Source organism: Lipotes vexillifer, unplaced genomic scaffold, assembly GCF_000442215.2.
Source record: "Lipotes vexillifer unplaced genomic scaffold, Lipotes_vexillifer_v1.1 scaffold604, whole genome shotgun sequence".
Lineage (NCBI taxonomy): Eukaryota > Metazoa > Chordata > Mammalia > Artiodactyla > Lipotidae > Lipotes > Lipotes vexillifer.
The window spans coordinates 2229654-2254364 of record NW_006798979.1 but is presented as its reverse complement, the minus strand read 5'-3'; positions in this window follow the sequence as shown (position 1 = coordinate 2254364).

Sequence of the window (24711 nt, the reverse complement as noted above, 5' to 3'; positions counted from 1 at the left end):
GTAGGGAAAAAACCCACACTTGGAATTCGTGTTATCAGAATCGTAATATTTAAACCTCTGCCTTTGTTAGTAGCAAGAAATTATTCCAACAGAATGCAGAGAGTGACAATACCCTGGAATGAGCACACCCTTTCAGGAGTGTTTGCTCACGTTAGTGTCCTCGACACAGACACACGATAATGCTATTATAGAACAGTAAGATAATGCCTGCCTCACAGCCTATTAGGATCTGAAGCTCTGGTCTGATAACTGTTTAAATACTCAAGTTGTGATATAGCTTAAGAATCTACTCGAAGGAAAATGGGACTTAACTGCATTCTATTTTGCTTCCCCCAAAATCAGAGAATGGAAGAAGGGTCTTGATAGTTTCCTCTGAAAACCTGATTTCCTTATATTTAGGGATGGTTTTGACGTAAATTGACTTCCTACAAGTTGCTAATGTTTGCTAAATACAGTGGATTCTGGAAGAAAATGAAAAAGCAGGGAAAGTAGCCCAGAAGAAAATTCACAATGAGCTGCTGATAAAATACACAGGGTGTTTCTGAGAGAATCTTTACAGTTGGTGGAATTAAATTACTGCTCTGGGTATCTATTTTTTAAGGAAAATGTGTATTTGCCTAATCCAATTTCAGCATAATTCATATCCCTGTAACACTCTGAGAACACTGGCATATGGTTACATGAGATATAAATTGGGAGTATGATTAAAAATCACTGGCGTTTCGATTTCAATTCTATTTCACAAAATAGATTCCAGGGAAAAATTGCACAGGCAAGACCAAAATCCGCTGCAAGACAGGACTGGAGAAAAATCTCCTACACATACATGCACACACACACACACCACAGCCCTCTGCAGATCTGACCAGGCACCATATTCCCCAGGTGAACTTCCAAAACTCCAACACTGCTGGCCTCTCAGTAGCCAGCCAGCTCTGCTTGGTTTGACTTGACACCAGAGTTCAAAGGTTCGTGGAAGCCATCTGTGATGCCTGAACCAAAGAACAGTCCAGTCTTCTAGAAATCTGGAATCAGAACGGGGATCAAATCACATTCACCACTGTTTGACCTTGGGCAATTTTTATCTTTCTTGAAAATTACCTTGAAGAATAATTTTGAAGGCTGAGAAAATGATCTACATTTCTGGACACGTAGTAGGTGCAAAACATAATGAACTGAAGTCAGAACTTTGCTTCAAACTGAGATCAGGCGCCTTGTTTAAGTCATCTTTGTATCCTTAGAACCTGGCAGGATTTCTGGCACATACTAAATGCTCAACATATTTGCAGAATTGAAAATAAAGATTCAGGCTTTCCATTTTTCTACTCCTAACCCGTCTTTTAACTCTTCATGGGGGTATTGTTCCCAAGTGATAGAAAAGGGGAAAGGTGAAAAGGGATCATTTTCATTAAAGTAAGATTTTAAGAGGCAAGATTAAGGAGGGAAAAATAAATTCTTCCCTCCTTAATCTTGACAGATGGGAATTTCAAGTTCCTCATTTTGTTTTAAGGAGCTAATAAGGAGTTCATAAATCTCAATTACTTCTGTAAGTTAAAAGCAGCCGCAGGTCTGCTAAGCATGCTTCCCATCTGATCAGCCGTAGTACCTTTATTAAAACACTGGACGGGAAGAAGGGCCCAGTAATATTTCAACCTTGAGCTGACATTACAGTAGTGAAATTTCCTTCTCATCCTGATCAGAATGAAGCAGGAGCACAAATCAGGCCGGGTCACCTGCAAGATGCCGTGTCACACATTAAATTACATATTGCCAGCAACTTTAGAATTGGCCTCGGTTGAGTTCCTAGACTGAGTCAGTCTCCATGTATAATCAATGAAGAGACCAATTAATAAATATTAATGCCCTTAAAACTCACTGTCTTTTCCCTCCCAGCTACCTACTCTCTTTAAACATGACAATGCCTTTAACTACCTTTAAAAAGACACAGATAAAGCAAATGTTCAGTTATTATGATGGTTATGTGGGGGATTGCTGCACTGTTTAAATTCCAGGTCTATGTCTTTCTAACTGTAACCTTATTTACACTAACTCTTCTAGACAGAAAAATGGCTTCAATACAAATTTCTTCCCCTATTTAAAAAAAAAAAAAAAAAAAAAAAAATATATATATATATATATATATATATATATATATATATATATGTATATAATATTATACTCAGTTTTCCAGATTGAAAAAAATAGTAAAACCCTTCTCTCCACGCCTTGTGCTAGTTTGCTATGGGTGCCATAACACACTGACTGAGGTGCTTAAATGCTTAAGCAACAAAACTTTATTTTCTCACATTTCTGGAGGCCAGAAGTTTGGTGTAACGTTCTTCAGAAGACTATAATAGAATCTAGGGTTTCACAACATAAAAATCACAATGATTTGGATATAATCCAAAATACTTGACAAACAAAGAAACAGGAAAATACGATCCATTCTCTAGAGTAGGGATTAGAAAACTACGGTCTGTGAGCCAAATCTAGCTCTTGGCCTGTTTTTGAATGGCCTGGTAGCCAAGAATGGTTTTAACCAAAAGAAGGGAAAGGAAAAAAGAAAATGTATGACAGAGACTGTACCAGGCCCATAGACTCGTAACCCTTTTCTATTTAGCCTTTTCGAAAAAAAAGAGGAAAGACTCAATGAAGATTAACCCTCAAATGACTCATTTATGAAAGAATAATATCCCTATGAACCGGGCTCTGCTTGTTTCTCAATCCCATGTCAAGCCTCTCTCCCACCCTTACTCTGCTCTGGTCACGCTAGCCTCTCTTTTGTCCCTGAAATATGCCCAACTCTTTTTGGTCCCAGACCTTTGCACATGCTGTTCTTTCTGCCTTGAAGACAATGTCCCACCTCAACTCTTCACACAACCAGCTTCTCTCATCCTTCAGCAAAAGTGTCACCTCTCAGGGATAACGCCCCATCTTTCCTGATGCTATTCTAAATTCCAGCCTTTGGTTCTTTACTTTAGACTACTTACCACCACTCAGTTCATTTTAAGTGTGATAACTTTTAGGATGTGCCTTTCTTCTAGAGATAAGAGATCATATCTGTCATATTCACTTCTGCCATCACCAGCGAACAGCATAGTGCTTGGCATTTAATAATTACTAAATATTTTTTGGATGATGGCTGAGCAGTGAGTAACATGGCCTCTAACATTCCACATGCCTCCCCAATCTACCACTTCAGCCACTTAGGAGGAAGCAAAATATCAGTAGTCCTCAGGTATCTACCGCTTTTCGAAAGTTCACTTTATGGCGCTTTGTTCTTACAAAAGACCTACATTAGTACCTGTTCCGCTAACCAAAAGAAATCAGAAGAGAATTTTCACTTTTACAAAAGGAGAAAAGCAAAAACAGCATGCAGTGTTGGTTTTTGCAGCAAGTAGTTGTACAGGCAGAGTGTGTCCAAGCAGGGAGACGGACATCGCCAAGCTCCTTCCCCAGGAACTACACGCGGCATCTCAGCATCAAGCTGCCATGGCTTTGAAATGTGCTCGTGAGCATCTTTATCAGGATTTATTTTGTGCATTCCGCAGCAAGATGTGTCCTAAGGTAATTGCTTCTTCACTCTATATCATTTTGGCTTACGAAAGGTTTTAGGAATGTTGTTCTTTTAGAGAGCAGGGCGAACCTGTATCTGGACTTATATCTGGGTTAAGAGCGTGCACTTTGAGTCAGATAAACGAGAGCTTGAATTCTGGAACTAGCTGTGGGCTCTTGCGCACACTTCTAAATTTTCCTAACCCTGCCGTTTCTTACCTAAAGTATCTCTGATTAAAAAGAAACATGAGTGGAGCCAACTTCATTTCATAACGTTTTATGAGAATGAAAGGCAATAGTGCATATGGCGCGCCTGGTACCCAGTAGTATTATTTTTGGTTAATATCATGATCTCCTTTATTTGGAGTATCTTCACTAGTTGCTAATGAAGTTAACCTCAGCACTTGTTCGTCTCAAAGTGGTGAGCCAGGATTCATCCTCCAAAGCCTTGAATTAATGATGTTTTATTTAAACTAATTAAATTACTACAGAGAAGTTCAACAGTACAAGTTCCAACAACTGGAAGTTGGTTTGACATTTTAAGATCTGTGACACCATTGCTTTCATCCTATGTTCAATTACATGGAGAAATGTGCCATATCTAGCTCCAAGGTAATTTAGAGTAATACAGTTGTATCCCTTGTTCCCATGTGATCCCCTTCAGTGAAATAGTCAGTAGAAATTATTCTGTATTCCCTAAAAGATCTTTTTAAAGAAATGTGCCTGTTTGGAGGAAGAGGGAGGCTTCCTTAGGAATTAAAATGTGTGTCTGTTGACATTCAAAACAGAAAAGATATAAATTTGATAGATTTTAGTAGAATCATGATTCCACCCTAGGTTATTTGCTAGTGCTATATTAGTATTCATTGACTAGCCCAGAGATTAGATTTGTACTGATCAGCCTTTCAGAGCAGTCAAAAGAAGTAGATTTCCAGGGATTTTTCAAGATGACAGAGTACACTTGGAAAAACTAGGATTTGGAACCAGATTAGTAGTTGAATATCAAATCATTTATTTACTAGCTGTGTGATTAAGGGAAATTAATTTCTCCGAGTCTCAGGTAAAACAATGGTACAGATACTTACCCACAGTTTTCTGTGTGTATGTATGAGGGTGGAGGGGGGTCAAATGAAAAAATGAGTATGAAGATGCTTTACAGGTGCTCACCATGTATTTACAATCCCGGGAGATGAAACAGTGGGAGGCAAGACAAGTTCAGCTACACTATGAGAAAAAAGTGGGGATGTTTAGAGGCCCGAGCCTTCGCATCTATGTTCCATATCTCTCCTCAGATAGAAACCAGAGTGATTTCAAGAACCCAGCGCTCACCTCCTCATCTTTCCCTGTATTCCTTATTTCTGCTCAGGGTCTACCTGACTACACAGAAAAGTCTAAAGACAATGCCATGGGTTTGAATGACCCAACCCCTGGACTTTTCACCCTTTTTCCAAATAGCAGTCCCCAAACTGTACCACATTCTTCCCAGATGCCAATTTCCTAACAGACTACCCCTTCAAGAACTCTAAAGTTGCATATATGTTCTACTTGTCCTCAGTATTGAGTTTGAAATGACTTACTTTTCTTTTGTGTCTCCTATAGAGTCAAAAGGAACAAAGATTTGAAGTCCAGTACTAGGATGGTGGTTCTGAGAAGAACTGGCTTGTCCTGCTGTTTTCTTGGTTGTTTTGGGGCTGGATAGGATTTAAACTATAAGCACCTCCTTTAAAACACCTTCTCTCTTTTAACACATTCATCATAACTTGGGACACATTCAGCACGACCCAATGGCGCTCTTCACACTATGAACTGAATTCTCTTGGTAACAGAAAACTGGAGCAGTATCTTATTGTCATATCAAATCCCATTACTTTTGCTCAAGTTCAGTTTAGAACAAAGGTCAGCTGAAGAACAAAACAACAGTTAAATGAAGACCCAAGGAGAATTTTAAGCTGGGGAGCACGTTGTGATAACTTTCTAGTAACTGGCGATTCCCATCCATGAAACAATCTCTACTCAAAGGTTTCTGTGACATTGTTTTGTATGGCAGGTACCCTGGCAGGCTAAAGAAAAATGGTACCTGTTAGAAGATGATGATGGTGAATTTTGATTGATCACTGGGTCCATCAAAGCTCAACTATTTCTGGTTCCAAAGCACCTCAATAAGGTTCTTGACTGAAGTTTTATAAACAAGACTTCTGTATGAGTTTCCCAGAACTGCTGTAACAAAGTATCACAAATTGGATGGCTGGAGCAACAGAAATTTATCATTTCACAATTCTGGAGGCTACAAGTATGAAAACAAGGTGTTGTCAGGGTTGGTGTCTTGTGAGCACTCTGAAGAAGGATCCCTACCACGGCTTTCTCCTAACTTCTGGTGGTTTCCAGAAATCCTAGGCATTCCTTGGCTTGTAGATGCATCTCTTCAATCTCTGCCTCTGCCCTCATGTAAGGATCTCCCTTATGTTGCTGTGTCTTCCCTTTATCTTATAAAGACACAAGTCATATTGGATTTGGGATCCATCCTACTCCAATATGACCTCATCTTAACTTAAATTACACCTTCAAAGACATTATTTCCAAATAAGAGCACATTCTGAGGTTCTGGTTGAACATGGATTTAGGGATGGGAGCATGATTCCATCCTGTGTAGCTTCTCTTGAGAAAACTGAAAACACCTGAATATATGTACAGATGTGCAAAGTAATTCTATCCACTTTGATTCATTAAGCATCTCTTAGCTAGTAAAAAGCAAGGCCTTGCCTTTGTAACTGGAAAGCACTCATGGCAGTGGTTATAACTTTCTTTAACTCTATGGGTTGACCGAGGGCAATGCCTTTTGGCAGACTGGGGAATATTTCCATCCTTAGACCTTCCCTCTCCACTGGCTCTTGCTTTTCCTGTGGCAGCAACAGGAGAGAGAGGCTGATGTCAGATTCTTTCTCAGAGGGGGTATTAAATTGTTGAGGATCAATAAGAGCCCTCAGTTTTGTAGTCCCACTGGGAGGTATCTCCATGGAAACCCAAATAATGAATGACAGTGCCTAGCTGAGTACCTAATGCAGAGAAAGAACTAGATTTGTTTTTATCAAATCTGAATATGAAACATTTCCTTCAAGAATGAGCTTAGAATGGGAACAAAGGGAGTTAAATAAATTGGCAGATAATGTGGTCAAAAAATGACTCAATTTCTGAATTCAGTTGAATAAGAATTTGCCACATAAATTTCATGGACCAACCCCTATGAATTTTCAGAACTGAGAAGACCTGCTGGGGGATTCAGTGGAATTAGTTCCCACGTATAAAACTTGCTGATGCTGAGCAACCTCATGAATCATAATTCAACATTCTTCCAATTTATCTGCCTCTTCCCAGCTTTGAAGGTATTAGAGATCACATCTGCACCAATGAACAGATAGCAGTAATGACAGCCATCATTATTTGTTGAGCACCTACTATGTTCTAGGCTCCATAATTTGCCTTTAACATATAACATTCAACCTCTAAGGCAAGAATCATTACCTCAATTTTGTAAGTGTGAAAATTTAGGCTTATAAAGACCGTATATTTCTGTCATCAGTCCTGTTACACATATGGATCAAATGTCTTGTAAAGATTACTCAACAAACACCCTCCCCTCCATCTCATCTGGACCATAAATTTAACAGTTTCCAATTTAACACTCACATCATGGGTCAAGTTTTCATTATTCCCTTCCAAAACCAAACAAACAAACAAGGAAAAAAAATCAAAGCAAGTTATTTAATTTCTCCAAGCCTCGGTTTCTGTATCCGCAAAGTAGAAAGAATACTACTCGTCTTTCAGGGTTGTTATATAGAAAGTGCCCAATAAGAATTCAATGAGGTGGGCTTCCCTGGTGGCGCAGTGGTTGAGAGTCCGCCTGCCGATGCAGGGGACACGGGTTCGTGCCCCGGTCCGGGAAGATCCCATATGCCGTGGAGCGGCTGGGCCCGTGAGCCATGGCCGCTGAGCCTGCGCGTCCGGAGCCTGTGCTCCGCAGTGGGAGAGGCCACAACAGTGAGAGGCCCGCGTACCGGAAAAAAAAAAAAAAAAAAAAAAGAATTCAATGAGCTGAGGTTCTTATTTTCACTGTATTTTAGCAACTGACTTACCTTCAAAGAGGCTACTCTCCACACCTCTTTCCCAAAACACCATGGCATAGTCACCTGTCTCTGAGAGTGGGATATGTGGGTGGTCAGGTGATGGAGAGTTTGGAAAATCTGTGTGGAAAGAGGTGGTGGTGGGGGAGGTTCTGAAGGACACAGGTAATCTTAAACCATCTCAACAAGTTCTGGAAACCACACTGTCATCCCGTGGGTTATTCTGTCCTTCTGGTTAAATTTCTAGATGGACCTAAGGGTACCTTGAACTCACAGCTTCTGCTGCTGGTGGGGAGGGGAGGGGAGGGGCAGGGCGGGGGAAGCTGAAGGCAGAGAGAGGTACCTTCTGGAAAGTCACCCTAGCCACATACATTTAAGGCACCCCCAGGTGTCTAGTTGAGTGAACCCTTTATTTATTGTTCAGATGAAACACTGCACTGAGCACCAGCATATTACAATGGTAACTTCTGCAGCAGGAAAATTCTGTTTGCTTATTAGCTGGTTGAAATCTACATTTGAATCCATGGACTCACAGACCTCAGATCTGGAAAAGATTTTATAGATCATTCAATCTAAAAAGAGATATTCATTTTATGAGTAGGAGAATTAGAGCTCAGGAGTCAATGGTTTGCCAAAGATCACACAGCAAATATAGATAGAGTTAGACCTCAGAACTCAGTTTCTCTTTTCAAATATGGAGATAATCTCAAGGCAAGGTTTCTCAACCTCGTTTTGAGTCAGATAAATGTTTGTTGTGGGGATAACTTGTATAGTGTAGGATGTTTAGCAGCATCTCTCTACCAAATAGAAGCCAGTAATAACCTCCCAGCGCCCCCGAAGGACAATCCAAAATGTCTCTGGACGATGCCAAATGTGATCTGTGAGTAAAATCACTGCAGCGAAGAATCACTGCTGTAAGGCTTACTTGGAAAGTCAAATGAGATGATGAACATAGATTTGCTTAATAAACAATAAAGGACTGGGCATCTACTAGTGGTTATTATTAGATCCAGGAGTTCTGCCACCCAGTGCGGTTCTCACTCTAGCGTGGGAAGTGCTTAGGCAAGAGTGGCATAAACCCCAAGGTGAAAACTGGAAAAAGAGAGCTCGTGCTGCCTTTGGAATTAAACTATGGATTCAGCTCCTAATGGGTTAAGATCAGGTTTCTACTCTAAGATGCTACTTCTAAAGCAGCCCCTCCTGGGAAGCTTCTCCAAGGCCAGCCCACCTGTGGCTCACAGGTGAGATGCCTTTCTCTGTTTTCCCAAGTTTCCCGGCATTTCTCCACTACTGCTCTCACCACACTGAGTTACAACGATCTGTTTACCACCTGTCTCTCTCCACAGACATGGCTCTTGGGGATCTGACTGTGTGTTATCCTTCTTTATATTTTTAACTCATGCTGGGCACATCCTAGAAGGTGATCAGCTAACATTTGCTGCATGGATGGATAAATGAGTGACGGAATGATTGTTTTAAATAAAAGTAAAATAAATCCCCAGGCTTTAGAGATACGCAAAGTCTATTTACTTTAAATCATAAATAGAGCAAAGGGTTCCCAGGCTAGGCAAAGAATTCTCTTTGAATTTCATTGGAGTCAGGAGCGAGTCAGCAGGTAGCTGCCTACGGCATTGATTCAAAAGTGTTCTGAAATATCCTTAGATAAAAAATGTGTGTCAGGGCTTCCCTGGTGGAGCAGCTGTTAAGAATCCGCCTGCCAGCGCAGAGGACACAGGTTCAAACCCTGCTCCGGGAAGATCCCACATGCCGCGGAGCAACTAAGCCCATGCACCACAACTACTGAGCCTGTGCTCTAGAGCCCGCGAGCCACAACTACTGAGCGCATGTGCCACAATTACTGAAGCCCGTGCGCCTAGAGCCCATGCTTTGCAACAAGAGGAGCCACTGCAATGAGAAGCCTGCGCACCACAATGAAGAGTAGCCCCCGCTCGCCGCAACTAGAGAAAGCCTGCGCACAGCAACGAAGAGCCGCCACACCCCCAAAAAAACAAAGTGTGTGTCTATGCATGTATTAAAAGAAACTGAAATTAATCTAGTAGAATTTCTTTCATAGAGGAGTATATGGTTAGAGGGACTATTATGTTAAGCCAGACACAACTAATAATATCGATAGAGGACCTTTAAGCTGCCTCTTCGGGAAATTAGATCCAATTTTCTACTGAGCACTGTTGGCTAGGAGGGAAAGGCAAGGCTGGGCCAGAGAGGAGGTGCCTGGAACCACGGAGGCCTCCCAGCCCCTCCCCTATACAGAGCTCAACTTCTCCTCTAAAGAAGTGCTGAGCAAATATCTGAGGAGTACCACTCTGAAGAGATGCCAAGTGATTGGCCCAGTCCCAATGTTAATGTAACTGGAAGTGTTATCACAATGAACGAAAGATGCAGGGATTGTATTGGGAACAATGTCAACAACAGAAGGCCAGGGAAGGAAGAGCAGCTGAGGGGGACACTGGAGTGGGCCATGCACAGTCCCCTAGGGCCAAAGGTGGCCCGTTGGACACTTAAAGGATGATTCCGTCATCCCGACAATGAGCATTATGCCTGGTAAAGGTGGATGCATGAGGCTACACACTATTCATGAAACTATCTGCCTTTTCCTGATGCCAGGCTTGCTGGGAATCTCGCCTTCCTGTGGAGTTTGCTGATTAAGTCAAAAAGAAGGACTGGCCTGTCTGACAGTTCTATTTCTCCTGGTAACTAAACAACATTGTTCCCACTTTCTGTACCTGAGTTTACTCTATAAACTGGACTTCCCAAATATGGTCAACTCTGGGACATTGGTAAGGTTGAGTTACCAGACCCATGAGACTGAGGGGCAGACCTGGGACTTCTGTGGTTTCACCAAGGTAAATACCAAGAGCCAGGACTCCTCAGAGCTCCCCAGCCTTCCTTGCCAACGCCTTTCTTTCCGTTTTCTCCACAGAGCACTAAAATACCCATCCTTGGGATTCAGTCAACTGTTTCATAACAAATTGCAATTATAAACTCCTACATTATGTCACAATAGCATCACTTCAATCATAATTTTCTTGCCAAGTAAGCTCTCCTGAATATAACCATGACTGTTTTTCCTACAGAAACCACTCCATCTGGGATGCACAAACTCAGAGAGAGCAGTGCATCTCCAAATCTGACAGACATCCAAGACAACTCACTTGAAATGTTGTTGTCATTGGTTTTTTTTTTTTTAAAGTGCCAGCCCTTCCCAGGATCTGAAGAAATGTTCCGGTTTTGTCACTTTAAAGCTGTTCTTTCTCTACAAATAGAATCTAATCATTGGTGATTGACAAGTCTTAGAAAATACAAAAGAAAAACTTAGACTGGCTAATGCAGTTTTAATATTGACGGGGCACAGACCATATGTGCATGTTGGGTCTACTGCCTAGTGCTTGTTGGAGCTCAGAATGGGAAATAACAGTCACTTGAAAAAACTCTCATTTGCAGGGGGCAGAGTACACAGAGTTCCCAGAACACCTTGCACATCATTAGCTCCCAGTATCACCCTGTGTGTAGTAGATTTTAAAGTGCTATCTAAAGCTCAAGTAAAAACACAAGTTATTTATAAATACTGATATGATCAAGGCAAAAAAGCAAGTGTTGAGACCCAGGGACATCTGGTAAATTCTGACCTCCTTACTCACCACCTCCTTCCTGTTATCTCCTTCCAAACCGTGCTTAAGTTGGTTTTCTTCCAAACTGGGGGGAAGGAAGTCTTCTGAGCTGTTCCAGAAATATCCCAGCATCGCTGACAAGACAGTATGACTAGTCGCACGATCTTTCCATTGTCAACAGCTGCCTTCATTGTTAGGACCTGTCAGGTGGCTCCATCTGAGATGTGCACAGTCCTTAGAAACCCACATCTCGGGGCTTCCCTGGTGGCACAGTGGTTGAGAATCCGCCTGCCAATGCAGGGGACACGGGTTTGAACCCTGGGCCAGGAAGACCCCGCGTGCCTTGGAGCAGCTAAGCCTGTGTGCCACAACTACTGAGCCTGCACTCTAGAGCCCGTGTGCCACAACTACTGAGCCTGTGTGACACAACTACTGAAGCCCACGCACCTAGAGCCTCTGCTCCGTAACAAGAGAAGCTACCACAATGAGAAGCCCGCGCACTGCAATGAAGAGTAGCCCCCGCTCGCCGCAAAGAAAGCCTGCATGCAGCAACGAAGACCCAAAGCAGACATAAATAAATAAATAAATAAATAAATTTATATTAAAAGAAGAAACACATCTCCACCTCTCCTGTTCACAGAGCATCTATAATCCTCCACAGAGAATCTTTGTTCTCGCAGATCAGCATGGTGTTGTCTAGGAAAATGGACATCCTTAGGAAAAATAAAGATAACAAAGCTTCCATTGGGGGAGCTTCACAAAAGCACAGTCACATTTCAAGGCCAAACTACCCGAGATAAAGGCAGAACGGCAGCAGCACGTCCCCAGTGACGGGACCCCGGAAGAGGCAGACGCATCTGTTAGCTCCTGTCTGGTTTCGGTCTGAAACCTGCCAGAATCCTCAGATGGCAGTAAGCCTGTCATCCACCAGGTAATGAAGTTACCTGTGACGCTCCACACCATACTTTGTTGGGGGAAATATCAGATTGTGCTCGGGATATTTCCCATGGAGACCACGTTAAATATTCCATGTTTGAATCCTTAGATTTCTATATTTGTAATAACTGATATTTTTATAGCATTTCACAGTTTATAAATCGCTTCCCTCTATGTTCTCTTTTAAATTTGGCCACTAACCTGTGAGAGGTAACTATTATATAAATGCAGAAATAAAGACTCATGGCAATTAAGTAACATTTCTCTGTAATTACTCAGAAAGGGGAGAGCCAGGACTCAATTCCTGGACTTGTGATTCCATATCTTATTCTCTTCAAATTTCGAAACGTATAAAGTTTAAATAAGTAGAATGTACAGCTCTTTAATGGGGGTCCCCAGGCTCTGATTCTGTTAGGCTTTGTAATCGGCTCCAAAGAATCACCTGGAAATATCCAATCTGGATCTGAGGAATTTCTGAGGATTAGTGATATCTGAATATTACAGAATGTGTGTACACACATTACATAATTACATGGATATACACCTACTTCTGTGTGTGTGTATCAAACTATTGGGATCTCTTTTATCAAACAAAACGATAACTGATTATTTTCCCTGTCAAGCTGGGAATCTAGATGGTACTTGGGAATGAAGACGAGGTACGTTTGGCTCCAAGAACCAGGAAATACAGAAAAGACCAGGTTCAGCGTAGCTGCTACTTGACCAGAACTTATTCAATGAGGTTTGAGAGAAAGAAAGAATATGCCGTTTTAAATAAATGGTGAGCACAGAAAGAAGAACTGAGAAAAGAAAAGACAGACTTCCTTGGGGAAGTCTGGGGAGCGGAAGTGCTTCATCCAGCAAGTAACTGCAGCGGTCCTGGTGCCATGTGTGAGCGCACAGGGACACGCGGCATGGGCCTGCTTTCCTGGAGCTCACAGTAAATGGAGACAACGACAGACTCTGGTGCAACTCTGGCAACTCCGGTGCAGTGTGGTCAGCCCGTGACAGCAGGAAGCACAGAGGGCTGTGGGAGGCCTGAAGGGCAGCATCCATCCCACTGGGGCATCCCAAGGATTTAAGGAGGAAGCTCCGAGTCAGAAGTTCACTAGATGAATAAGGATGGCAGAATATTCTGGGCACAGAGAGCAGCACGTGATTCAGACATGTGTAAGGAACTACATATGGACCTGATCTGGATGTGAAGGTGTGTGTGAGGAAGTGATAAGAGAAGGATTGAAATTGGTAAGCAAGAGCTGGTCATGAGGTCTTCCTACTGGTCTCTAGACCATGGTGGGAGGGGATGGGGATGGAAATGATCTCAGCGTGTTAAGCTTAAGTTTAGGGATGCGATCAGATTGCATTTAGCAATCCCCCAGCTGCAGTACCCAGGAGGCCTCGGACTGGTTGAGATGAGGAGACTATTGGCAGTTGGGGTGAAGAGATGTGCCAAGCGCCTGAAGGAAGAAAGCTGGGCTGCAGGAGATCGGTTGTGAGTCATCCTCAGTGTGATGAAGCTGCTCAGTCCACAGGCCCTGGATCTGCTGTGTTCCTTCTTCTGCTACCAGACCACGTCCACAGGAGCCGAACTGGACCCAGGATGGTTCCTCACTAACTTCCACCATTGGCCACAGTGATCGGCCCCAGGAATGGATGCATGACCAAAGCTGGACCAATCAGAAGGCTTTGCTAAGACTTTTCAACCTTGGGCTGGGGAAGGAAACCCCTTCACATACCAAGACCCAAAGCAATTGGGATTGACATATACACACTACGATACATAAAATAGATAACGAATAAGAACCTACTGTATAGCACAGGGAACGCCGTTCACTACTCTGTAATGACCTATGTGGGAAGAGAATCTAAAAAAGAGTGGATATATGCACGTGTATAACTGACTCACTTTGCTGTACGGCAGAAAGTAACACAACACTGTAAATCAACTATATGCCGATAAAAAAATTAATTAGAAAAAGAAGACCCACAGCAGCCAACAGTCAGTCCTCCCAGTGAGAAGTAGCCTCTCCATAGCAGCGAGAATAAAAGTGACACAGAAAACAAAACAAAACAAAACAAAAACAGAGGTTCAGAGAATAAAAAAATAGTTTGTGGTTTAAGAGTCTCTAATTCTAGATGTTTATAAAGCCAACTCAGCCTTGAATGTGCTATATGAGCCAGTCAAGCCCTCCTTTTTTGCCCAAGTTTCTTTGATTTGGAGATAGTCATTTGCAGCTCTCCAAGATTCTTAAGTAAAGCTGTGTGGATGAGAGGAAGAGAGATTTGGGAGATCTGGAGAAATAGAATTACAGGACACAGAAACAAGAAATAAGGTGCATGAAGTCTCCTGTGAACTAGATCAGGGGTTGACAAACTTTACCTGTAAAGGGCAAGATAGTAAATATGGTAGGCTTTGCAGGCCACGTGGTCTCTCTTGCAACTACTCAACTCTGATGCTCTAACATGAAAACAGCCAGGGCCGCCTGTAAATAAGCGGGCATGGCTGCGTTCTATAAAACTTTATTGACAAAAACAGACAGTGGGTCAGATTTAGCCTCTGAGCCAAGCTCATCAAGCACTCTTGTTTCCAATTACAAATTCCCAGATTACCTTGATATTAGGTGAAGCGGTGCCCGGGATGAAGGACACAGCCATCTTCTTACTTGAAAAAGGACACCTCTGATTATCGGGTTAAATTGGCATCTGTTTGTATGCTACTCTTTGAGGACATCAGTGAGGGTTTGGCCACAGTGTCAGCTGTCCATGGTTGTACCAAGAAAGTCCAGGCCCTGGGCCTCAGAGCTAGATGTCAAATCCACTGGGGTGATGCCTCCGACTGGCCCCACCATACCCCTCTTCCCTGTGTCCCGCTACCACACAGACCACCACCTCTCTCTTGAACTTTATCAGCAATTACAGGGTAACAGAAACAACAGTCTCAGTGATTCCAAAGGAAGCAGCAGCATTAGGAAGCGGCCTGATGTCCTATTTCCAACTGAAGTTGAATTAACCCCCTGCCGACTCTTTCTTACACTCTCTGTTCCATCTTAATGCTTTTTACCTTCTGTTCACCTGTTTCAAACTGCTAAAGGGTACCAGATGCTTGATTTTTCACTAAGAGATGCGCATCTCTTAGTTACCTTTAATGCCATATTGCACTCATCTGCAAATAGGGGAACTAATCTCTGTCTCTCAGGGTCACTCAGCTAGTTAAATTAGATAACAAATATGAGAATGCCTTTCACAGTATCAGTAGATGCTCAGAGCAGGCAGTGTGGCCCTGGAGGCCAGAGGAGGTCCTGGGTGATTTATACAGCCTCCACGGCCCTGGATCTTATGCCCCCACAGAGAGAGGTATTCAAAAATTATTCACTCATTTGGTTGTTTATTCTGCATGTGTGGCCTGGGACCTGTTGGAACAGGATTGATCTGATACCTGCATGCCTCTGAAGGATAGAATCTAGGGGAAACCAGGCATGGGTGCTTTGTAAATAACTGTAGTAACAGATGAGTGGAGTCAGATATTTTGTCAACATAGAACTCGCTTTTCCAAAATGAGGTTCCCCATCTAAGGAGAGTGTCCTTAATTTCTACAATTAAAAATACCTGCCATCTGTTAAACTCTCTTTGGTAGCAGCTTTGAAGAGGAACCACACATTCTCCGGAATCCTTTGCATGCAGAGGTAATTGGAATAAACCAAATTAGGAACCTTAGATTCACTCACCCTCACCCTTCTTGCTTTCAGGGGCACTCAGCCAGGTACTACCCACGTGGGGCCTCACTTCCCTAGGTGTAAACAAAGAGCAAAGGTCAATGGTTTCCAATGTTCTCTGTTGAGTCAATCTCCAATTAGAATATGTTGTATAAAGATGAGACTGAGGAGAACAGCTTCCAGAGAAAGACTCCCTCAGAATACAGTACAGGGTGGGGCATGTGTATGCTTAAGGGAGGCAGGTTGAGAAGTGTATGAAGTTCAGGTTGACAGTGAACCTCAATAAATACAGCTCAGATGCCTTATTGTCAGTGATGTGATGCAATGGCCTTCAGAGCCAGGGGACCCCAAATCCCAGCTTAGCCACTTTGCTCTGTGAACTTTAGCAATTTCTTTACTTCGAGTCTCAGGGAATTCATCTTCATAAGGGCATCATACAACACACGTGTTCCAAGAGTTTCAGGTTGATCGATGAGCTCTGAATGATGCCCAATGTCCCAGGACAGGCGTTCTATCAGTACAAACAACAGTGAGCCCGGATCCCAGCCCCTGAGCCAGGCCTTTCCCAAGGAGTCAGGCTCTCCCATCTCCCAGCCTTTACTTAAAGTGCTCACACCTGGAGTGTCATCACTATGCTTTTGAGCTCATAGAAATTCGATTTCTTTAAGATACAGCTTCCAGAAGTTTCTTCAAGAACTATTTCTTCAATCTCAATTGTCATCCACTGCACAGTCATCGACTACTATGTCAGAAACCATGCTTGTTAACAGAAGACCAATCAGAAGACCTGGCTTTCGAGGGTGCACTGTGCGACGCGAGTATGCGATCAACCCAGAGATGCCACAGGGTAAATGCCGTGACAGGAGACAGAGGCATACACAAATCATCGAGGTGGGGTCCCGGGGAGAGGAGAAACCTCTGCCCTGGCTGGGGGTGGGAGGTGTCACTCCTTTCCCAGATCATGTGTAAGCTCTCTTCCAGCACTTCCGTGGTTACTGTGATTGCGTCTGTGTCTCTCATTGACCTGGGAACTCCTGGACTTTGCCCCCCTGTCCCCCGGCCCCCAGCATAAGACCTGAGTGTGAGCATGAGACTGTGCAGAACATTCTATCCTCCACAGTCAAGGGGTTCTTGGTGACCAAGTGATAACAGCCTGGTGCTGGGCTGTAGCCAGTTTCCAGGTCAACATCAAAGCTGTCACAGATGAATTAGCAGCACTATTTAGCAAAATGAGCCCATGCCAGTGACAGGAAGAAAACATACCCTCTTTGTGTCTCCAATGGAAAATCTGTGGGCATTTTTCATCATTAAGGGAGGACTGACCTAAATTCCAGCTTGAATGATTTCACGCCACATTTGGCCTGGGCAGTGCCAAAGCCATCTGCAGTCTGTGTGCGGGGTCGAGTACCCAGCATGACACCTTTTACAAACGTATCAGAGCAAAAGCAAAAATTTGAGGAGACTCTTTGGGTCAGCAACACTTCTGGGAAATTTCTCTGGGACTAATTAAAGAAAAAGGAGATAACCATGAAATGTTTTCAGCCATTGCCATTAGGTATATACTATCATGTGTCAGGTGGTTGGCAATGTACACAGTATTTTCACACACATTTTTTCATCTGAGCTTTGCAAATTTAGGAAATATTACTACCCCTGTTTCATAGGAAGTAACGCATGGACTGCTCAAGCGACAGGAGCAAGGTCATGCAGGTCCACCTCCCAGGCTCTTTCTGCCAACAAGGACATATCTCTGTGTGCTCAGGTGCATATGGGAAGTACAGAGATCACCAGTTTCTCAGCCAGATCCAGTTCCACCCAACGTTACAGCTTCTCCAGCCCTTCACTGTAATTCCAAGTATGTTTCACTTCCAGCACAGCCTTGACAAGCCATCACACACCTGTGGATGCTGAGTGAGACGCAGGCGAAATGACAGGTGCCATCGAGATCTAGAAGGCCTCACATGAAGGGGAAAATGGACTGACTTTGGGTGACCCCAGAGGTCAGAACAAGAACCTAAGAATGCACAACAGACAGACGTGGCCAGGCTCTATGTAGAGAAGAAATCTCTTCTTCTCTGATGTTTACAACTGATCACTTGAGGAAGCAGTGACCTCACCACCACTGAGGTGCCCAGGCAGAGGCTGGGAGATGTCTTGCTGGCAAGATGTAGCAGGGATTCAAACATCTGGCCTGGATCAAATCCTTCAAATCAGGTTACTAGTGGATTTCTGCAACCCTTCTGTTAAATCCTCCTGCCTGCTCAGCACACCTGCCTCAGCCTCCCTGGGCCTGTCAGTCAGAGGAGGTGTCATCGAAGAGCATCCCCCTTATGGGACTTCCCTGGCGGTCCAGTGGTTAAGACTCCGCACTCTCAACGTAGGGGGAATGGGTTCAATCCCTGGTCAGGGAACTAAGATCCCACGTGCCACACAGCACAGCCCCCCAAAACAAAAAGGTACATTTACCTTAGTTAGGGAGTTTGGGATTGACATGTACACACTGCTATGTTTAAAATGGATATCCAGCAAGGACCTACGGTATAGCACAGGAAACTCTGCTCAATGTTATGTGGCAGGCTGGCTGGGAGGGGAGTCTTGGGGAGAATGGATACATGTATATGTATGACTGAGTCGCTTTGCTGTGCACCTGAAACTATCACAACATTGTTAATCGGCTATATGTCAAAAACCAAAAAGCATCCCCGTTATCTCGGTGACTCTGGGGCACGTGGGCAGCAAGCCTCTGCTCCCATGCCCATCAACCCCCCATGCAGCCCCCCTATCTCCTCTATCTCCCCCAAGTAATTAAGTGTTGGATGATGGGTACCAACAAGCCCTGTCACCCACGTGTCATAATACAGCTCACAAACTCCATGTGTCATTCCTAAAAGAATGCCAACCTCTGGTCCGCAAAGAATTCTCCTGCTTTTGAAGCGCATCTGTATATCTGGCATCAGTATAACTTGCATTTTACCAGCTCTGTACATTTTATAACATAAATTGAAAGATAATCTGTTTATGTCTAATAAGGAAATGGATGATAACTATGAAACAACAGTTGTCCCTTTATTAAATGACTGCTATATAGTAGGAACTATGCTAGCAATTTCATATAGTTTATCCTGATTCTTATCCTGCAAGTCGTATGATGACCTACCCATTTTACAGATGCTCACAGATATTCAGTTCCCTGACCAGGTTGGTCTGACTTCAAATCCCATGCAATTCAAACTCCAAAAAGTAGGAAATACTTCCACTGACAATGTTGCCTGTTAAGAGCTGGCATTGGACACTAAGTCTGTCCGACTCCAAAGTCGGTATTATCTCTCACTGCAACATGCTGCTGGAAGCATTCCTAAATGCGCAAACAAATGTTTTGATTCTAAGTTTTATATACAAAGGCAGCTTGTATTTCAGAGTTCTATTAGGAAAACAGTGGCTGGGGTGGTGGCGGAAATATGATCAAGAAATGAGGCTCCAACACCAGATTGTATGGTTATTTATTACAAATGCTGATTTTTTTTTCTTTGTCTCTTTCCATTATTTACTTGTTCAGGGAGCTAGAAACAGGAAAGCAGCCCTGGCGATTCAGCAGTTATTTAAATAGGACAGTGCTGTGATTGTGCACTCAGTCCGCTGTAATTGGAAACCACTCCTACCATGCACCAATATTTCAAAAGCAATACAACCCAATTCTCTGACCCATGAATCAGGGTTCTCTCCTCTACTGGCGTGAAAGATTGGGGCCAGGGAGGACCGGAAGAAAGACTTCTCTTAGGCACAGCTTCTGCAGAAGAAAGCTGACAAAGGGGAATCTAGTTAACTGGATTTTTAATTGTACATTAGAATAAATTAACTGTATGGCATTAGCTTTTCTCGTGCAGTGAGTCCATGCTGGAAAACAGGCTCTGTATTCTGAACACTGTCTCATACCTCTCTGAACACTTGTCATGGTCCCTGTAATTCAGTGTCTTGAAACAAACTCATTTAGCTATAACGATTTATGTTCAAGCAAGATACGTCGCTGGCAATGTCATCCCCTTTCAAATTCATGTTAATGCTCCTCTTATTCAAACATAATGATTTCACTGATGGTATCCCTGGGAAAGTGAAATCACGGGCTCTGAAACTGAACAAATCTTACGTTAGACTCTTGATGGGATACTTTATCTCTCTGAACCTCAATTATCTCATCTGAAAACTGGTCTCACAAATGAATACCACAAATAGGTATTGACAGACCAAAGAAGGTGACGAATATAAAGGGGTTAGCATAGTGTTGGATGCCTAGTGGGTACACAGTAAATAGCACCTCTGCTTTCTTTACTGTGATTAAAGGTGCAGTGATCATTTTGGTGTTGCGATGTTGGTTCCTGTATCCATATATAAATGCAAACAACTACTTGTGATTTGTGCCTTTTCCTAACCTAGAGTAGGGCTTGCATTCTCATTTTTCCTATTCATCACTAGCATGGCTTTCCCACACTGCGCACCTATATTCCAGACCCTTTAAATTTTTTTTCCTAACTAATTTGATCCTTACGCTACACTGGGAGATTGTCAATATTATCTCCATTTTGCGGATGAAAAAGCCAAAGCTTCCGAAGGACAGGTGGCTCTTCTGAGGTTAAACAGTTAGTAAACAGCAGAACTAAGAATCAAACCCAGGTCTGCCTGGCTCTAAATGCTCTGCTTACTTACTCTTTAAAAATCTTGACTCTAGGGCTTCCCTGGTGGCGCAGTGGTTGAGAGTCTGCCTGACGATGTGGGGCACGCGGGTTCGTGCCCCGGTCCAGGAGGATCCCACATGCCGCGGAGCGGCTGGGCCCGTGAGCCGTGGCCGCTGAGCCTGCGCGTCCGGAGACTGTGCTCCACAACGCGAGAGGCCACAACAGTGAGAGGGCCAGCGTACCGCAAAAAAAAAAGTGGGAGTAGTTTTGTTCTCCCGGGAATATTCAATAATGTTTAGAGATATTTTTAGTTTCTACAATTTGGGGACAAGGGGAAGCGATGCCATAGGCATTGAGCTTGTGGCCAACAGGGACATCGCTAAACATGCTACAATGCACAGGACAGCCTCCACAATGAAGAACTATCTGGTCCAGAATCTCAATACAGCTGCTGTTGAAATATTTTGCTCTAGCATTTATCAAACTTTGTTTTATTTTAATATAAGTGAATGTAATATCCTATTTCTGAATTCAGACCTTCATTCCTTATTGATGTGCTGATACCAAAAGACCTTATTTTTTCCAAGTCTTCTGTGAGGCAGAAATTTTCCCACAGCGTGTTACATGTTCGTACCGTCAGTTCCACTCATTTCCACAGCACAATATGTATTGTCTCATGGTTTCCATGGTAAAAGGTCTACCTTTTACCTTTTACCTAAGCTGTTTGCTTAGATTATTTTGTGCTGTTCATGACATTTTGAAAACATTTTTTAAAATGAAACTGCCAAGGTCAAATCCAATATAGTCTTCCCTCTTTTTCTGTTATTTTTTTTTCTTACATAAAATAAATAGCATGTGAATTTAAACAATTCACAATATCTGTAAACTGTGTGCCAGCTCTAAGAACTGATGGGAGGAATTATTCATAAAATAAAAATGTTATATCTGATAAGGTTCTTAGAAGTCTAGTTCACTCCCTACTTTCACTTGACAGAGAAGGAAGGAGAGCCCTAGGTAAGCTGTTATCTACCCAGAGTTAAATGGCTAATTGGCACAGGGCAAGGATAAAAGCACAGGTATTCTGACTCCTGGGCTGGCACTTTCTTCATCCTGCATTTGTGGTTTCAGGCTGTAAAATCCAATCAGCACACACACATTTGGGGGCGCCCACATGCGTGCATATACACACACACACACACAGATTGTATTTTCACTCTTTTTGTTTTAGAAGGCTTCAAATAGTGATGGTTACCAATATGTTAAATGCAAACCTAGAGTCATGAGCTAACTGTTCTCTGCTCTGCTGAGGAGTTTAGAGGGAGTAGGGGCTTTGGATAACCTGGTGTCCAAAATGAGAGCTTGAGATCACCAGACCAATTACTCCAGACATCTGAAGCCCCAAACTGAGTTCCTGGCATTTATGAAGCCTGGCATAGGATGCAAAGGGTGACACTGTACCGCTCTCCATCTCTCTTGCCCAGTACCTCTCCACGCTGCCTCCACGGTTTCCTTTATAATATATAAATATGACATATTGCCACCTGGCTCAAAAGACTATGGTCACCTCCCATTTCCTAAATGGAAGCTAAGATCTTCAGCAGGGTGTGTAAGATGAGCTTACCTCTCTAGCCTCCCCAGACACACATCTGCTGTCACACCTGTTAGGTCTCAGAGCTTCCTAGAGGATTGCAGCTCATGGGCCCTGAAGAAAGTTCCTCCAGTCCTTCCACCCAGCCTCCTGGACTAGTCTCCATGCTGCTTCCTCTGCAGCCGCTGACTTCTGTCCTAGCAGCTTCGGCCTCCCTGACACCCCAGCTTGTATCACAGGGAGGGACACTGATGTCCTTAATTTCCCACAGTAGAGCTCAGACCCAAGTTATGTCAAGAAAATGTATCGAAGACCACAGGATCTAAGTGGACAGAGAGGATAATCTGTACTTTCTAGAAACTGTAACCAAAACCCATTGACACAAACCCAACCTCAGAATCCCCACCCAATTCCTGCCCCACTTCTTGTCAACTCTACCTTTACCCAAGACTCTTCCTAGGCATCTCCACATCCGTGAGTTTAGAGCTCACAGAGATAAATGTCTTAGTCTGTTTGAGCTGCTGTAACAGAACACCATAGACTGGTGGCTTATAAACAACAGACATTTATTTCTCAGAGTTCTGAAGGCTACAAAATCCAAGATCAATGCATGGACCGATTTGGTATCTGATGAGGACCTGCTTTTGTTTCATAGACAGCCATCTTCTCACTGTGTACGTACATGGTGGAAGAGGGGAGGGAGCCTTCTGTGGGCCCTTTTATAAGGGTACGAATCCCATTCATGAGGGCTCCACCCCATGACCTAATCACTTCCCAAAGTCCCACCTCCTACTATCATCACACTGGGCACTAGGATTTCAACGAATGAATTTTGGAGGACATATAGACGTTCAATCTACACTAGTAAGAAAACCTTCCCCTCCCTACTACTAAGAACCACAGCATTTCTTGCTCCAGGATGACTGACAGTGGTATGATCCATTTCCTTCTGAGTAAGTCCTAGCCACAAGGCACAATCTAACCACCATCCTCACCCCAAATAGGAAAATCACATTTGCCTATGGTTTGTTCAGCACATCTCATTGGCCAAACTGTGTCAAGTTGCTGCAGCTGTCTTTCCTCCAGCCTGCCAGGTGTGTGACCTGAACCTCCCTGTGCTCTGCAGGAAATATGCTGTCTATTCCCAAGTCCTCACTTCACAGATGACAAAAATGAAACTAGAAGAGACTCACCCAAGGCCCCCAGCAAGTCAGCAGCAAAGCCAGGACTAGAACTCAGGTCATCCAAAGTCTGGTCAGGTGCTCTTTCCTTTAATATATTCTTGAAATCTCAATAGTGAGACTTTTAATTTTATATGAATATGAATACACATGTGAATCGTCAGCAAGTGAATGGATATGAAAACCCCGGGAAGCAGTGAACATATGGAAACTGAATCTGGGTCACAATACTCCTTGTGGACCCAACATTCCTTGGGCACAAATGTAATAACTGAAATGGGAAAGTAAATTTCAGTGGCAGGGGTGCAACTCATGCTGTAACTGATTTAGAAGATGTATGTAGAGACATACATGTAAGACGCTGAATATTACTTTTCTCATTATAAGTATTTAAGAGCATATAGTTTTTAATAGCACAAGATATTACACAGTGATCAGCTTGTATAAGTGACACTACCCACTGGTTACATGAAGGTCAAGGAAAAACATCATTTCCTGTACCTGGAATGATCCTAAAAGTGACCTTCTTAAACGGAAAAATAAAGTCCATTCTGAAAGACTCCAGAGTCATATAGTTTTAATTCATGGTGAATCTATCAACCCTTGCCACAAGAAACCATACAGACTTAGTTTATATTACACATACATTTTTCCACGTGATCTCCAGGGAGAGTTTCCTGCTTTGCCTTTTTAGTGGGGTTTTAATAGCAACGATCAAATTGGAAATTTCTGTGATTCTTTCAAAGTTATTAAGGAAGGCTTTGAATCTTTTCAGATGCCAATTCAGCTGCAGGTTTAAAAAAGAACAGATAGAAGAATAAGGAGCCACAGGAGCGCTAATTAGAATTAATTATAAAACTCGATTGAATGGTCTCATCAATAAAGTTGAAGCAAATACTACTTTGCCCTAGTGGAAACCATGCCAACACTATTTGGGTGAGCGCCTCTGGCAGGGATGGTCACTGCTCCAATGTCTAGTGAGTAATCAGATCAAAAGATGGCTGTACCTAAACTGACGCATAGCAGTGATATTCCTAGAAATTACCCCCTCATTGTCAATCAGCTGGAAGAAATCTAGAGGATAGCAAAGAGCCAGACACAGCAGTCAAACACACTTGGATTCGAACTCTAGAACAACTCTTTACCAGCTGAATGACCTGAGGCAAGTTGCAAGTCTTCCCTGAACCTCAGTTTTCACATTCATAAGCTGGAGGCAATAACACCTATACTTGATGGCCACTGGAAGGACTGGAATCAGTATATGCCCTGTTGCCTGTTGTCTGACATACAGGAGCCATGGATCATCTTACCTAGACTCAGA